The 18,848-nt window shown below is 41.0% G+C and overlaps 1 protein-coding gene across 2 annotated transcripts in view; it reads right to left on the reverse strand.

Moving 5' to 3' along the window:
* The window catches only part of ARHGAP42 (Rho GTPase activating protein 42), a 348,184-nt gene that overhangs the window by 246,527 nt on the left and 82,809 nt on the right, over positions 1-18,848 (reverse strand). The gene's annotated exons all lie outside the window — the stretch shown is intronic.

Consider the following 18,848-nt stretch of genomic DNA (forward strand, 5'->3'; position numbering starts at 1 on the left):
ATTAACAGTTTAAAATATATTTAAATAGAAAGCAGTATATACATATGTGTGTGTGTGTGTAATTTTTTAAAGGAGATCAATCCTGGGTGTTCATTGGAAGGACTGATGAAACTGAAACTCCAATACTTTGGCCACCTCATGCGAAGAATTGACTCACTGGAAAAGAATGATGCTGGGAGGGATTGGGGGCGGGAGGGATTGGGGGCAGGAGGAGAAGGGGATGACAGAGAATGAGATGGCAGGATGATATCACCGACTCGATGGAAGTGAGTTTGAGTGAAGTCCGGGAGCTGGTGATGGACAGGGAGGCCTGGCATGCTGTGATTCATGGGGTCGCGGAGAGTCGGACACGACTGAGCGACTGAACTGAACTGAACTGAAGCTTTGTAAAGCTGTCCTTGAGAGCAGATCTGTACTTTCAACGGCAGAAGTAGGCTCGTAGCCCTCACTTTTTTGGAGGAAACACACACTGTGTCTGAGTCCTAAGGCTCGGGAGGGCCCCAAACCTCCTCTCCCTATAGCCCTCCAACCATGACTTGGCACCCATCCTGAATTCTCCCAATGACTGGGAGATTACTCTGGATTAGCTCTTGTCCCAGCCATATATTCCATGATAACTATCCAGGGTGAGCTTTTCTTTCCTTTACAGGCCTGTTATTTAACTGCTTTCTTGCTTTCTTCCTCCCTCAACCCAAATCTGTGTCCACTGCTCCTTGTTGTCCCTGCCTTTTGTCAGTGAGTTTTCCGTTAGTCTCTGAGTGCCCATGCCCTGCCTTCTAACTCACTTATTTCAGATAGAGTCTTCAGGACTGTTGACCGCCTGGTCCAAACCTCTTATGTCAGAACTGAACTGTAACTTCTATGATTTCATTCACATTTAAAAAGGTTCTCTCTTGGTCTATTAAAAAATGCTGATGAAAGCAATCTCTGACTCAACTCTGAACTGGCCAAGACTTTCGTGCTATAATTTATCACATATACTCAATCCAGAATAAACCTCTTATAAAGGCAGCTTCAGTCAAGCCTGAAGTGTCTCCTGAGGACATGCAAACTAAACTTGAGACTATGTGGCTAAGCCCTCTGTGATATTCCCTGGAAACCCTTGTACTCTGGCTACGAAGGCAACTTTATGCCTTTTGCACCAATTGGTTCAAATCTAGAAACATGTCAATGCTCACATAGTCATACAAATTTTATTGATCACGCAGGGAATGGAGGGTAAAATGAGATTCATTTTATAGGCAGTTTACAGTAAAATTAGGTACCTATATATTAAAAATACTGAAGAAAACTTTTAAGCAATCTCCTTTCTTTTTGTATCTCTACAGCACTTATGGTCAAACTTAATATATAATAAAGTTACATATTTTATCATCTAACTCCTCCAACAAAAGGCAAACCCATTAGGGTGGGGATTTTTTCTTTTTCTCTTTTGCACATTGATGTGTCTCAAGCACCCAAACAGTGTCTAACAAATCACACCTGCTTTACTGAATGAATGGAGACGTAAACTCACAGTCAAAGTGCATTACCTAGGAACCAGGCGATCAAGGTTCTAATACTTGTGTGACTTTATAAAATCATTTCGCCTAAATCAACATGAAAAGACTCTGATGCTGGGAAAGATTGAGGGCAGGAGAAGGGGACGACAGAAGATGAGATGGTTGGATGGCATCACCGACTCAATGGACATGGGTTTGGGTGGACTCCAGGAACTGGTGATGGACAGAGAGGCCTAGCATGCTGCGGTTCATGGGGTCGCAAAGAGTCGGACACAACTGAGCGACTGAACTGAACTGAAATAAACATGACAGATTTAGCTCTCATATTCTCCAAAGTCTCTTTCAAGATACTAAGCTAGGGATTCTAAGAAACCAGGCCAACATTTCTGTTAGAAGTGGTGTTTTCTGAAAATTAAAAAAAGCAAAAATAGTAATAAAAATAGCTTGTGCAACTTCCCACTCTCATATGTACATAAAGAAAGTACAAGAATTATCCTAGAACTAAAGAAATGAAGCTCCCAAATAGAATAATATAAACTACTCCACAGCAGGAAGATAACTGTGACACGATACTGTCTTTAAAAGCTGTTTTAAAGTGGACATAGAATTTACATGGTGGATAAACTCTACTAAGCAAAGCAGAAATTTAACCAACAAAAAGTGCAAACTATGCACCTACCATACACATGGGCCATGGCTTACCTTTCTGATACCTGATATCTACTGACATGCATTAAAACATATTTGTTATTATGCAAAAAATTATGATGAAAATGTCATCAAGAGTATGCCTTCCTTCAGACTTAAAATTATAAACTAATCATATGATTCCAAGGTCATTTTACCAAGGCCATTCCATTCATACTTAAAATAAATATACTCCAAAGGTGGTTCTGTGGCTCAATGCAAGTGCATTAAAACAAACCAACCAAGTATTCACATTGTTAAGCTGTAAAGCCAAGCTTCCCATGCCCTATCTTTGTTATTGAGTTCAAAGTCGCTCTGCTTACTGCAAGACAGGCCAATAAATTGGAAAGGAAGTAGTGAGGCAACGGATAATGACTTTATTTAGAAAATCAGCAGACCTAAAAGATGGTAGACTGGGATCTCAAAGTAACCATCTTATCCGGGTCTGGATGCCAGTTTCTTTTATAGAAAAGAGAGTGAAGGAGGTAAGGAAGAAAAGAAAAAAGGGCATTAATTGTGCAAATATCTCGTGGAATGGGCAGACTTGGAATAAAGATGTGTTAAGCTCTTCTTTCTCACAGCCCTTCAGCAGTGGACAGGGTCAGACTAGTTCCCTGAACAAAAGCACTTTGGTTCACCATCCAGGCAGAGGGGCATGGTTCGCCGAGGTTGAACATTATGTATAAATACCATAACAAAAGCAACAGAAAGCAACACAGAATCATATTTTCTTCTTCCCTGTAACACTTTCTCCTGTGCATAAACCCAGAGAAATGGCCAAGTACAACACTAAGAAAGTTCATCTGGGCAGCCTTCTTAAATGTTCCATAAGGCAGTCAGAGTAATCTTTTTAAATGCAAATACAATGTCATTTCTCTGATTAATGCCAAGCAACGGCCTCCTAGGTCTTGTCTATCTGCCCATAACCTTCAAAAAACATAACCTTTTTTCCCCCTTGCATGTCTCCTTTCCTTCCCTACACCTTCACTCATCCCTTCCCTAGATTCAAAGTGTTTGTCCTATCCCCCTTTAGCTACTTTAAGACTGATTTAAACATCACTTTTCTAGAATGGTTTTCCTTCATCTTACTACTCACCTAACCAGACTTTGGTTCAATTCAGTCGCTCAGTCATACACAACTCTGAAACTCCATGGACTGCAGCACAATAGGCTTCCCTGTCCATCACCAACTCTCAGAGCTTGCTCAAACTCAAGTCCATCAAGTGGATGATGCCATCCAACCATTGCATCCTCTGTCATCCCATTCTCCACCAGTCTTTAATCTTTCCCAGCATCAGGGTCTTTTCCAAGGAGTCAGTTCTTCGCATCAAGTGGCCAAAGTATTGGAGCATCAGCTTCAGATCAGTCCTTTCAATGAATATTCAGGACTGATTTCCTTTAGGATTGACTGGTTTGATCTCATTGCAGTCCAAGGGCCTCTCAAGAGTTTTCTCCAACTCCAAAGTTCAAAAGCATCAATTCTTCGGCACACAGCTTTCTTTATAGTTCAACTCTCACATGCATACATGACTACTGGTTAAAAAAAAAAATAGCTCTGTCTAGACAGACCTTTATTGGCAAAGTAATGCCTCTGCTTTTTAATATGCTATCTAGGTGTGTCATAGCTTTTCTTCCAAGTAGCAAGCGTCTTTTAACTTCATGGCTGCAGTCACCATCTGCAGGGATTTTGGAGCCCAAGAAAATAAAGTCTCTCCCTGTTTCCCCATCTATTCACTATGAAGTGATGGCACCGGCTGTCATGATCTTAGTTTTTGAATGCTGAGATTCAAGGCAGTTTTTCACTCTCCTCTTTCACTTTCAGCCCTGGTCTATCTTAAATATGTGCCCTTAGCATAATGCATTTTGCATTTATAGCATTCAACACAATAGCGACTGAACTGTAACTGGTATTTAATGTTGGTCACCCAAAGAAAGGGTTTCCCAGATGGCTCACCAAAGCACATGACTTAAAAGAAATGAGTTTGATCCCCAGGTTGGGAAGATCCCTTGGAAAAGGAATGGCAACCCACTCCAATATTCTCACCATGAGAATCAATGGATAGAGGAGCCTGGAAGACTACCGCACACAGAGTGGCACACAGTCAGACTCAATTTAAGTAACTTAGCATGCACACATGCACCCAATGAAAACAAATACAAATTACTTAAGTCATAGATGGTAATTTAGTTAGCACTTGAATCGGAGAAGGCAATGGCAAGCCACTCCAGTACTCTTCCCAAGAAAATCGCATGGACAGAGGAGCCTGGTGGGCTGCAGTTCATGGGGTTGCTACTAGGCAGACACGACTGAGCGACTTCACTTTCACTTTTCACTTTCACACACTGGAGAAGGAAATGGCAACCCACTCCAGTGTTCTTGCCTGGAGAATCCCAGGTACGGTAGAGCCTGGTGGGCTGCCGTCTATGGGGTCGCACAGAGTCGGACACGGCTGAAGCAACTTAGTAGCAGCAGCAGCAGCACTTGAATATCTAGAGAATAAATAAGTTTCACCAACAGGAAACAGAAGCTTAAACAGGTCAAAAAGAATAGAAGAAAGCTACAAAATCAAGTTTCGTACTCTAATTTCTGGTTCTTTGGCTGGTTACAATAACCAGGTAAGGCCAAAAATGGGGTCACCTGTGCAAAACTCCACAAAGCCAAAGCGAAAACAAGTCCAAGGGTAGATGTGACTGTGATGGAAGTAAAGTCCTATGCTGAAAAGAACAATAATGTATACGAACCTAGAATGTTAGGTCCATGATTCAAGGAAACTGGAAATGGTCAAATAGGAGATAGCAAGAGTGAACATTGACATTTTAGGAATCAGTGAACTAAAAGGGAATAGAATGGGCAAATTTAACTCAGATGACCATGCTATCTACTACTGTAGGGAAGAATCCTTTAGAAGAAATGGAGTAGCCATCATAGTCAACGAAAGAGTCCAAAATGCAATATTTGGGTGCAATCTCAAAAACGAAGGAATGATCTCTATTTGTTTCCAAGACAAACCATTCAGTGTCATGGTAATCCAAGTCTATGCCCCAACCACCAGTGCTAAAGAAGCTGAAGTCGAACAATTCTATGAAGACCCACAAGACCTTTTAGAACTAACACCCAAAAGAGATATCCTTTTCATATAGGGGACTGGAATGCAAAAGGAGGCAGTCAACAGACACCTAGAGTAACAGGCAAATTTGGCCTTGGAGTACAAAAGGAAGCAGGGCAAAGGCTAACAGATTTGCCAAGAGAATGCACTGGTCATAGCAAACACCCTCTTCCAACAACACAACCGAAGACTCTACACATGGACATCACCAGATGGTCAACACTGAAATCAGAATGATTATATTCTTTGCAGCCAAATATGGAGAAAATCTATACAGTTAGCAAAAACAAGACCAGGAGCTGACTGTGGCTCAGATCATGAATTCCTTATTGCCAAATTCAGACTTAAATTGAAAAAAGTAGGGAAAACCACTAGACCATTGAGGTATGACCTAAATCAAATCTCTTACGATTATATAGTGGAAGTGACAAATAGATTCAAAGGATTAGATTTGATAGACACAATGCCTGAAGAACTATGGACAGAGGTTCGTGACACTGTACAGGAGGCTGCAATCAAGACCATCCCTAAGGGGAAAAAAATGCAAAAGGCAAAATGGTTGTCTGAGGAGGCCTTAAAAAATAGCTGAGAAAAGAAGAGAAGTGAAAGGCAAGGGAGAAAAGGAAAGATATACCCATTTGAATGCAGAGTTCCAAAGAATAGCAAGGAGGAATAAGAAAGCCTCCCTCAGTGATCAATGCAAAGAAATACAGGAAAACAATACAATGGGAAAGACTAGAGATCTCTTCAAGAAAATTAGAGATACCAAGGGAACATTTCATGCAAAGATGGGCTCGATAAAAAACAGAAATGGTATGGACCTAACAGAAGCAGAAGATAGTAAGAAGAGGTGGGAAGAATACACAGAAGAACTATACAAAAGGTCTTAATGACCCAGATAACCACGATGGTGTGATCACTCACCTAGAACCAGACAGCCCAGAGTACAAAGTCAAGTGGGCCTTAGGAATCATCACTATGAACAAAGCCAGTGGAGGTGATGAATTCTAGCTGAGTTATATCAAAACCTGAATGATGATGCTGTAAAAGTGCTGCACTCAATATGCCAACAAATTTGGAAACCTCAGCACTAAACACAGGACTGGAAAAGGTCAGTTTTCATTCCAATTCCAAAGAAAGGCAATGCCAAAGAATGTTCAAACTACCACACAATTTCACACATCTCATGTGCTAGCCAAGTCATGCTCAAAATTCTCCAAGCCAGGCATCAACAGTACATGAACCGTAACTTTCAGATGTTCAAGCTAGAGTTAGAAAAGGCAGAGGAGTTAAGGTCAGTTCAGTTCAGTCGCTCAGTCGTGTCCGACTCTCCGCGACCCCATGAATCACAGCACGTCAGTCCTCCCTGTCCATCACCACCTCCCGGAGTTCACTCAAACTCATGTCCACAGAGTCGGTGATGCCATCCAGCCATCTCATTCTCTGTCATCCCCTTCTCCTCCCGCCCGCAACCTTTCCCAGCATCAGAGTCTTTTCCAGTGAGTCAACTCGTCGCATGAGGTGGCCAAAGTATTGCAGTTTCAGCTTTAGCATCAGTCCTTCCAATGAACACCCAGGATTGATCTCCGTTAGAATGGACTGTTTGGATCTCCTTGGAGTCCAAGGGACTTGCAAGAGTCTTCTCCAGCACCACAGTTCAAAAGCATCAATTCTTCGGTGCTCAGCTTTCTTCACAGTCCAACTCTCACATCCATACATGATCACGGGAAAAACCATAGCCTTGAATAGACGGACCTTGGTTGGCAAAGTAATGTCTCTGCTTTTTAATATACTATCAAGGTTGGTCATAACTTTCCTTCCAAGGAGTAAATGTCTTTTAATTTCATGGCTGCAGTCAGCATCTGCAGTGATTTTGGAGGCCCAAAAAATAATGTCTGACAGCTGTTTCCACTGTTTCCCCATCTATTTCCCATGAAGTGATGGGACCAGATGCCATGATCTTTGTTTTCTGAATGTTGAGCTTCAGGCCAACCTTTTCACTCTCCTCTTTCACTTTCATCAAGAGGCTTTTGAGTTCCTCTTCACTTTCTGCCATAAGGGTGGTGTCATCTGCATATCTGAGGTTATTGATATTTCTCCCAGCAATCTTGATTCCAGCTTGTGCTTCTTCCAGCCCAGCGTTCCTCATGATGTACTCTGCATATAAGTTAAACAAGCAAGGTGACAATATACAGCCTTGACGTACTCCTTTTCCTATTTGGAACCAGTCTGTTGTTCCATGTACAGTTCTGACTGTTCCTTCCTGACCTGCATACAGGTTTCTCAAGAGGCAGGTCAGGTGGTCTGGGATTCCCGTCTCTTTCAGAATTTTCCAAGGTTTATTGTGATCCACACAGTCAAAGGCTTTGGCATAGTCAATGAAGCAGAAATAGATGTTTTTCTGGAACTCTCTTGCTTTCTCCATGATCTAGCGGATGTTGGTAACTTGATCTCTGGTGCCTCTGCCTTTTCTAAAACCTGCTTGAACATCTGGGAGTTCACGGTTCACATATTGCTGAAGCCTGGCTTGGAGAATTTTGAGCATGAATTTACTAGCGTGTGAAATGAGTGCAATTGTGCGGTAGTTTGAGCATTCTTTAAATTGCCTTTCTTTGGGACTGGAATGAAGACTGACCTTTTCCAGTCCTGTGGCCACTGCTGAGGTTTCCAAATTTGCTGGCATATTGAGTGCAGCACTTTCACAGCATCATCTTTCAGGATTTGAAATAGCTCAACTGGAATTCTATCACCTCCACTAGCTTTGTTCGTAGTGATGCTTTCTAAGGCCCACTTGACTTCACATTCCAAGATGTCTGGCTCTAGGTCAGTGATCACGTTATCATGACTATCTTGGTCGTGAAGATCTTTCTTGTACAGTTCTTCTGTGTATTCTTGCCACCTCTTCTTAATATCTTCTGCTTCTGTTAGGTCCGTACCATTTCTGTCCTTTATCGAGCTCATCTTTGCATGAAATGTTCCCTTGGAATCTCTAATTTTCTTGAAGAGATCTCTTGTTTTTCCTATTCTGTTGTTTTCCTCTATTTCTTTGCATTGATCACTGAGGAAGGCTTTCTTATCTCTCCTTGCTATTCTTTGGAACTCTGCATTCAGATGCTTATATCTTTCCTTTTCTCCTTTGCTTTTTGCTTCTCTTCTTTTCACAGCTATTTGTAAGGCCTCCTCGGACAGCCATTTTGCTTTTTTGCATTTCTTTTCCATGGGGATGGTCTTGGGCCCTGTCTCCTGTACAATGTCATGAACCTCCGTCCAGAGTTCATCAGGCACTCTATCTATCAGATCTAGTCCCTTAAATCTATTTCTCAGTTCCACTGTATAATCATAAGGGATTTGATTTAGGTCATATCTGAATGGTCTAGTGGTTTTCCCTACTTTCTTCAATTGAAGTCTGAATTTGGCAATAAGGAGTTCATGATCTGAGCCACAGTCAGCTCCTGGTCTTGTTTTTGCTAACTGTATAGATTTTCTCCATCTTTGGCTGCAGAAGAATATAATCAATCTGATTTCGGTGTTGACCATCTGCTGATGTCCATGTGTAGAGTCTTCTGTTGTGCTGTTGGAAGAGGGTGTTTGCTATGACCAGTGCGTTCTCTTGACAAAACTCTATTAGCCTTTGCCCTGCTTCATTCTGTGCTCCACGGCCAAATTTGCCTGTTACTCCAGGTGTTTCTTGACTTCCTACTTTTGCATTCCAGTCCCCTATAATGACAAGGACATCTTTTTTGGGTGTTAGTTCTAAAAGGTCTTGTAGGTCTTCATAGAACCAAAGGTCAAACTGCCAACATCCGCTGAATCATAGAAAAACCAACAGATTTCCAAAAAAAACATCTACTTCTGCTTTATTGAATAAACCAAAGCCGTTTACTATGTAGATCACAGCAAACTGTGAAAAATTCTTCACGAGACAGGAATACCAGTTCACCTTAACCTGCCTCCTGAGAAATCTGTATACAGGTCAAGAAGCAACAGTTAGAATCAGACCTGGAACAACAGACTGGTCCCAAATTTGGAAAGGAGTACGTGAAAGCTGTATATTGTCATCCTGCTTATTTAACTTATATGCAGAGTACATCATGCAAAATGCCAGGCTGGATGAAGCACAGCTGGAATCAAGATTGCTGGGAGAAATATCAATAACCCCAGATATGCAGATGACACCACCCTCATGGCAGAAAGTGAAGATGAAGTAAAGAGAAAGTGAAAGAGCAGAGAGAAAAAGTTGGCTTACAACTCAACATTCAGAAAACTAAGATCATGGCATCCTGTCCCATTCAGTTCAGTTCAGTTCAGTTCAGTCGCTCAGTCATGTCCGACTCTTTGCGACCCCATGAATCACAGCACACCAGGCCTCCCTGTCCATCACCAACTCCCGGAGTTCACTCAAACTCATGTCTATCGAATCGGTGATGCCATCCAGCCATCTCATTCTCTGTCGTCCCCTTCTGCTCCTGCCCCCAATCCCTCCCAGCATCAGAGTCTTTTCCAGTGAGTCAACTCTTCGCATGAGGTGGCCAAAGTATTGGAGTTTCAACTTTAGCATTAGTCCTTCCAATGAACACCCAGGACTGATCTCCTTTAGAATGGACCAGTCCCATTACTCTATGGTAAATAGATGGAGAAACAATGGAAGGAATGAGAGACTTTATTTTGGGGGGCTCCAAAAACTGCAGATGTTGACTGCAGGCATGAAATTAAAAGACACTTGCTCCTTGGAAGAAAAGCTATGATACCTAGACAGCATATTAAAAAGCATAGACATCATTTTGCCAACAAATGTCTGTCTAGTCAAAGCTATGGTTTATCCAGTAGTCATGTATAGATGTGAGAGTTGGACTATAAAGTTGAGCACCAAAGAATTGATTCTTTTGACCTGTACTGTTGGAGAAGACTCTTGACAGTCCCTTGGACTACAAGGAGATCAAACCAGTCAATCTTAAAGGAGATCAGTCCTGAATATTCATTGGAAGGACTGAGGCTGAAACTGAAACTCCAATACTTTGGGCACCTGATGTGAAGAACTGACTCCTTGGAAAAGGCCCTGATGCTGGGAAAGATTGAAGGAAGGAGGAGAAGAGGACTACACAGGATGAGATGGTTGGATAGCATCACCGACTCAACAGACATGAGTTTGAGCAAGCTTCTGGAGAAGGAAATGGCAACCCACTCCAGTATTCTTGCCTGGAAAATCCCATGGACAGAAGAACCTGGTAGGCTACCGTCCATGGGGTGCAAAGAGTCAGACATGACTGAGCGACTTCACATCTTTCTTTCTCTCTTTCAGGAGTTGGTCATGGACAGGGAAGCCTGTTGTCCTGCAGTCCATGGGGTCCCAAAGAGTCAGACACAGTTGAGCGACTGAACTGTGCTAACTGTGCAAAACTCCACATCAGCAAGCCAAAACTTAAGTTTCCACGCTGGCGCTCCCAAAAAATAAGGCCTAAGTAAACCAATCACCTCTGGCTTGCTCAGCACAAGTTACTTACCTATTTCTAAAAATTTCCTTTGCTCGATATAAAGAAGCTTGTGTGTGTGGTCATGCTAAGTCATGTCCAACTTTTTGTAGTCCGTAGTCCCATGGACAGTAGCCCACCAGGCTCCTCTGTCTATGGAATTTTCCAGGTGAGAATATTGGAATGGGGTGCCACTTCCTCCTCCAGGGGATCTTGCTGAACCAGGGACGCATCTCTCATGTCTCCTGCATTGGCAGGTGGATTCCTTACCACTGTGCCACCTAGGAAGCCCCCTACATAAGGAAAGTAATCGGCAAACCTCTAATCACCCTGAAATAAGCCTTTTTTAAGTCATGTTATCCTAAAGAAAAGATACTGCTCCCAGTTTATCCTTTAGTTTGTACACTCCATAAGGGAAAAAGCTTTGACTACTCTTTCACCACCAGGTCACTGGGAATAGGCACAGAGCTACTCACCTAACAGGTAGTCAGCAAACATTGAATAAACTAAAGAATATTAAAACATTTAGCTGTGGTCCAGATATTCACAAATATTAAGATATTTGTTCCAAATCATTCTCAATTATATGCAAAAGCTGCATATATGTCTGTGCTATATTTGTGAATAATACAGTTGACTCTCTGTATCCAGGGGTTCAGCACCCTCAGTCAGATTCAACTAACTGTGAACTGAAAACATTTGAGGAAAAAAAAAAAAATCTAAAATGTTTCAACAAGCAAAACCTGAATTTGCCACTTGCTGGCAACTATCTATTTAGCACTTACATCAAAACTACAGCTACTTGCATAGCATTTATATTGTGTTCGGTATTATAACTAAACTAGAGATAACAAAGTATATACACAAGAGGACTCTGTAAGTTATATGCAAACACTGCACCACTTTACATTAGGGGCTTGAGCATCTAAGAAGTTTGGTATCCATGAAAGCCCCTGAAACCAACCCTTTGTGAATACTGAGGGATGGCTGTATATGAACTATTTTCCCTCTCAAAATTTAGTTTATTACCATGCTGAAAAGAATCATCTAGATATATGCAAATATGTACATATTTTATAACATATGATCCTAAAATTTTATTTATATACCTTAAAGTGATTTGTTTCTATAAACACTTACTAGATTTTCCAGGTGGATTTTTATGCGATAAATATTTACTAAGCTTCTGCTACAAACAAGGTGCTAAAGAATTTTGCAGGAATCTAAATGTGAGAAAACTTTCTGACCTCAAAGAGCATATAATTTGCTGGAGAAGATATGAGACTTGAGTTTTCTATGAAAAAGCCAACCACTTTTTGTTTAGTAGAACAAATCACAGAAGACAGAAAGGGGTTCTAATGTATATCAATAAATTAAAAGACAAATTTTTTTCTTTGAGACATGACTTTTAACATGATAAGTTTCTTTTTTTATTTCAGATTCTGGAAAAACAATCTAAGCCTTTGAATTTCAAATTAAATCAAAAAAAGTTCTTTAAAATACAGAGATAATATGATGAAAACATCTCTCTCAAATGGCATGTTTTTTTAAAGACAGAAACTCCACCTGAAATGTGCAACTTTCCCAGCTGTTTCAATCTGTAATTGTGGGTGGTTTCTGTGTGGGTGCAAAAATAAGGGTGGTAAAAGAAAATGGAAAACAATAATTCAATTGTCCAACTGAGAGCCATAAAAAGTCAAATATGCTTTCTCCACAGAGTTCAAAAGAAAATGTTATTTATATAAACAATTTAGGCATTTGGAAATGTTCCACTTTAATAGAGGACTTCCTGATTTATATAACCACATTTAAGTGGTTTGTAATGAAGGTTTGTAATAACTGATGGATTTTCTTTTGACTCAGCAAATGAGAAGGTAATTTGTTTCCTAGAATTTAATAAAATCGCAGGGCTTTTTTTGTTTTGTTTTTTTTTTAAAGAGTTCAGTTGTTTTTGGTAATGGCATTGTCTCTGGTTTGCTAACTTTTTCCTACGAAAGAAGTTTCAGGCCATGCTCTACCTTATGCATCCTGCCATCATCAGACCAACGACAGTAGTGATCTCTGTGGATGAAGATTTGTAGCTCATAACTGAATCCTTAGGAAAATCTTTACAGAAGCATTTTCAATTTAGTAGCTTAATAACTGAATTTTATTAGTTTAACTTGAAGAAAATAGGTGTGTTTTTTTCTTAACTAAAATCATTTATGATTTTATTTGTTTTATTGTTTAAGTGAATTTCCTGAGATTTATAAATATACTAATCCTTTTTAACCTGAAATATAGGTTACTATTTCTCAAAGTGTTTCTATTCTATAAAGAAATCCTCTCAAAACACACAAATAAAACTATTTGCATAACTCCCCCACTAGACCATATTCTTGTTTATCACTTGGAAAATTGGATCAAACACTACCTTTCCACGAGACCTAACAGATGCATTCTCAAAGGCAATGGATGTATTTGATAAAAGATTTAAGCATTTGTCCCCAGCCTGCAATGCAGAAGACCTGCGTTCAATCCCTGGATCTGGAAGATCCCCTGGAGAAGGGAATGACTACTCACTCCAGGATTCTTGCCTCAAGAATTCCACGGACAGAGGAGTCTGGCAGGCTACAATCTATGGAGCTGCAAAAAATCTGACACGACTGAGCAACTAAGCACAATTCCTCTAACAAGGAAAATGAAAATAATTTTCAAATATTCCCCTGAAAAACGTCTTCTACTTCACACCCTCTGATAAGGCATTAATGATCAGTTTCAGGCTTCTGTTCGTATTCTTGGGCTATTTCACTTAATCACTGTGTTACACTGGTGCACACTTAGCTTCAGAAAGGTAAGATCTAACAACAAATATTTGCACCTGGGTAAAGCACTGTTTGCTCAGGAAGATACAATAAAGTCCCTGTGACATAAAAGGTCAGTATTTTACATTCGTCTCCTATAATCTTACCTTTCAGTGCAGTCTCCTAAAGTCATAAAAGAATTCAAAACATAAGGCACACTCTAGCCAATTCAGTATAGAAAACTTAAGAGTTCAAGTTACCATCTGTCAATATGTACACATATGATTTACATGTAGACTTTCATGTAAAAGGGCTTTTAAAAAATATATTATGCTCTTCATTCTAAGAACTATTAAGCACTCACCACTGTTATGGCTATGTCTGCATATCTGCATTCAAAACAGAGACCTGAACACAGACACATGAGTTATGTCAGACCTATCTGGACAATTATTATGAAATATATTTTGATCTGAATCACCTACTTGATGTCCTCATTTCTCCACTCAGAGTTAAGAGCAAATAACCTTAGTTGACAAGCGGTTGGATGTTGCCTGTCTCTACCACAGGAATTTTCTCTTTAGGTGTGTCTAAAGGACTAAGTCCCCACCTAAAATATTTACTAGCAAACTGACTCTCCTTCTTGGTAAATGTTTAATCTCTTGAGTGCAAAGGTCATATGGGCCAGGACTTCCTGAGCACTGCAATAGGCCATCACAGAACATCACTAACCAAGTTGTTTATTACAAACCACAACTGGACTTTCCAATAGTTTCCAATATTACATAGAATGAATGAGATTTGCCTCATATTAATGACTAATATTTTTACTGGCATTGGTTCAGCGTGACTAACAATATTTGATTTTGTTTTTAATCTAGACTTCTTTTAAGACTTGGTTAAAAGTGTTTTCAAACTACAGGCACTGAGTGGGCAGGAAAAAAAATATAGTCACTTGCAAGCCCCAAACTTGGTATGGACATAAATTCTCAAGTCTTTATTATCCCATACTCTGAAGTGCTAAATAAACCAAGTAAAAACCACCACTTCAGACAGATTCACAGTAATATCTTTGAGCTTCTACTTGCTTGAATGAACCACTATAGAGTTTTCAAAAGAATAGTGTTTTTATGTTCTGTAGAGTATTTTGGAGAAGGAAATGGCAACCCACTCCAGTGTTCTTGCCTGGAGAATCCCAGGGACAGGGGAGCCTGGTGGGCTTCCGTCTATGGGGTCACACAGAGTCGGACACTACTGAAGTGACTTAGCAGCACAGAGTATTTTATTAACTACTGGTAAGGTTTTAGGGATGAACACACAACATCATCAATTTCCAGGTATGTACCAAGATTAATGCAGCAGGTACTATCTTCTGTATAATTATGGTTATGCAATAGATACATTTTGTATCCAGTCTGCCACAGTGGTAAAGAATCTACTTGCCAATGCAGGACACGCAGGTTCAAATCCTGGTCCAGGAAAATGCCCTGGAGAAGGAAAAGGCAACCTGCTCTAGTATTCGTGCCTGGGAAATCCCATGGACAGAGGAGCCTGGAGTCACAAAGAGAGACTAAACAACAACTAACCATATAAATATGTTATGTGAGGAGCACTGACTCTTACGCCAGTTTGTGATCACTCATCTCTCTTCCATCATCAGTTTCTAAACCCCAAGTGTCCAGCTAATCAAGTCCTAACTTATTTCTAACTCAGTGTCTTTCCTCAGTCCAGAAAAACAAAGCAGCATAAAAAGTGGACAATTAGAACAGCTGCAGGAAGTTAAGCTGGATGGCCTCCCATTGGGCCAGCACCGTGGTGGGCAGACAAAAGGAAGCAATCAAATGCTCAGAGGCAGCTCAACCATCCTCAGAGGAGGGAGGAGGACTGGTTTCTTGCTGTTCTAGGATGAGAAAGAGGTGCTCCAGGTGGAGTGTAGGATGCTATGCTGCTCAGGACTTCAGTTCTGGAAACAACTGACCTGCTCTGCGAGCCACAGGAATTCCCCACTGGGTCCCAGACGACTAATCCCATTTTGCTTCCTTCAAAGCCAGCAATGTCTCACTGGCACCAAGAAAACAAACAAACAAACCAGCATGCACACGGCCAGAAGGGTGGGAGCAGATGGGGACAGCTGAAGAGTGGGTCTGATTTATGGGACAGACACAGGCCCATGCGTCTCACGAACTCCCAGAACAGCTTGCATAGGTTCACTTGTGACCTTGATGCAGTAACAGCAATATTTTCCTTACTTTGCTCAAAATCTGTTTTTCACCTTATTCTACTATAAGCACACTGAAAGCAGACATCTTGCTCATCTTCCACCCACTCTCACCACCATAACTTGTACACAGAAAAGTTCAGAAATGTCTTTATGAGTTATTTAGCAGAGACACTGCTTGCTTATAAAAGATGAGCTTTTTTTGTAAGTCACTGTTTGCAGTGGTTACATCATTGTAAGTCTTAAGGCTGCTCTGGATGAGGATATTGTGACTATCACTCAGTGTGAACCTTCACAGCTGTCCCCAATTCATTCCTCTTTCATTAAGTCAGAAGAATAAAGAAGAAGCTGAAACTGGGACTTCAACGAGCTATTTTAAAGACAGCTGAAACTTTGTATCTTCCCATGTGGTACTGGAGCTGATGAAGGTAAGGATAGTTCTTAGACTCCATCCACACCAGCCTTACCCATTATCCTCAGGTATACATTCCTAGATCCTTGGTACAACAGCTGTGTTAGCCTCACAGTCTTTTATTTTTTACTATATTCTAGTTATTTTTAACAATTTACAGTGCATTTGGTGGTGCAGTAAAAGGATAAAAAGTGTTGAATGGTGAGGATACGGGAATATATCTATATTTTTACAATAGTTTCAGAAATAATTTTTGTTTATAAATCTCTGTGCTCTAAGTTAGGTTTTCCTATTAAAGCATTGGTGTTTAAATCAGATTCCCAGTAGGAGCTAAATAAGCCTCTTGATTTAAAAATAGCGAGTAATAATATCTTTCCCCTATATAGTATTCACCTTCCCCTTGCCCAGCTTGGATCTAATTCCAAAAAGCACTGAAAGCATTGGAACTTAATATTCATTGCCTGTCACAGTCTTCACTTCCCTGGTGGTTTAGTGGTAGAGACTCCTCCTGCCAATGCAGGAGATGCAAGTTCGATCCCAGGAAGACCCCTGGAGGAGGGCATGGCAACCTACTCCAGTCTTCTCTCCTGGAGAATTCCATGGACAGAGGAGCCTGGCAGACTACAGTCAATGGGGTCACAAACAGTTGAACATGACTTAACGACTGAACAACAATCATAAGCCTTCACATACTGATCATTTCACACTTTTCCAATCTAAACTGCAAGAGCCAAAATAATAGCATCCATTCAGTCAAAGTGGAAAGAGACAGAGCACAGCTGAAATATCCAGTTCACCACAACCAGGGAAAACTGTCTACCATTGACTCGCCTGCATGGTTGAAAAGCGCAGTGATTAAAGTCCCGTACCTCTGCTGTTACACCATATGGCTTCAAGAAAGCTTTTTAAGTAAGAAACTTAATGGAAATTATGAAGAAATGTATGTGTTGTACTGTTAAAAAGTAAAAGACCAACTAGAAGCAACTTGAGTGAACCAAAGACAGTATTGCATAAATTCATGTATAAAAACCTATGTAATATTTTAAAATCATAAATGAAAAAGTATAACACCTATAAAAAAATCCAGAAGTATTTGCTATAAATCTCTTTATAAAGAAGATCAGTCCTTCCAATGAATATTCAGGACTGATTTCCTTTAGGATGGACTGGTTGGATCTCCTTGTAGTCCAAGGGACTCTCAACAGTCTTCTCCAACACCACAGTTCAAATACATCAATTCTTCAGTGCTCAGCTTTCTTTAAGGTCCAACCCTTATATCCATATATGACTACTGGAAAAACCATAGCTTTGACTAGATGGACCTTTGTTGGCAAAATAATGTCTCTGCTTTTTACAGTCTCATTACTAAGTGGAAATAATTGCCATTATATGAGTATGTGGGTGTTCTTTCTTTTTTTCTAAATAACGCTACTATATCAACATTTTAGTAATACAATCTAAGCTTTTGTCTGGTGAGGCGTGTGTTACAAAACCTATGTTGGGGGCTAGACACTTATGATATAAACGTCACGAAGTGACACACATGATGACGCCATCGTTCTGGCTGTGGGTGTCACATGACCCCTGACGCGCCCTGCTCCACCCATCCTGTAAATAGGAGGAAGTCACATGGCTGGGGGTCCACCTGGCAGCCCTCTCCTCCTTTTGAGAGGCTCCCTACCTACACCTCCACCAAGTCAGGCTCAGTCACCCTCCTCCACAAACCTGAGGGCAGAGGGAGCCCCTGACGATCCTAACACCAGCTACCTCCACACCCTGAGTACCAAATGTTCCCAAAGGGGCGGGCAAATCATCAACTGCCTGGCAAAGGCCTCTGCAAGAGCCCAGCCTGGTCACACGGGGTCTATAGGACATGAACCCCACAGCAGGATCAGTGTGTCTGCGGACGGGTAGGTGACTTCTCCAGAAGGGCCTTCGTGACTGTCACAAGCTAAAGCCGCCCGAGGAATCAGAAACCCTTCCCACTTTTCTTTTTGAGAGCCCTTTCCTTTCATAGTGGGATTTGGACTTGATACTTTAGGTTTTCAAAAACAATAAAAATATTGAGAAATACGTATATACCTGACAAAACTATAAAAGAAAAAGAAAATTCAGAAGAGGAGAGAAATAAGATTGTGAAGAAGCGTGTCAGGGATTTCAAAGTCCTGCTACTCAAAGAGAGGTCCGTGGACCAGCCTTCAAGCATGTAAGAAATGCAGAAACCACACTCCACCTGAGACCTTCTGAATCACAGTCGGCCTTTAATGAGATCGCCAGGTGTAGCACAGACTCACTGCAGTTCAGGAGTCTATTGTAAATCCCTACAGTATTCTACTTTCATCTGGAATGTGAGTACACTTGATGTATCATTCTCTAAAATGTATACACATACAGGTTCCTGACTGCCTGGAAAATCCCATGGACAGAGGATCCTGGTGGGCTGCAGTCCATGGGGTCACAAAGAGTCTGACACGACTGAAGCCACTCGGCACAGCTGACTGCCTGACTCTAACCCCACCTACAGACTGACCCCATGCCTGCAAACTGACGAGTAGGGGTTGTTAAAACGTGGGGGAAAGAATGCTACATGAACCAGACCTTCAACCAGTAAAAACTCAGCTACAGATAAAACCTGAGATCAGGAAACCCAACCTTCTCACTAATGGGAAAT

This window comes from Moschus berezovskii, chromosome 14 (assembly GCF_049115385.1).
Source record: "Moschus berezovskii isolate FMDL1 chromosome 14, NW_MosBer_1.0, whole genome shotgun sequence".
NCBI lineage: Eukaryota > Metazoa > Chordata > Mammalia > Artiodactyla > Moschidae > Moschus > Moschus berezovskii.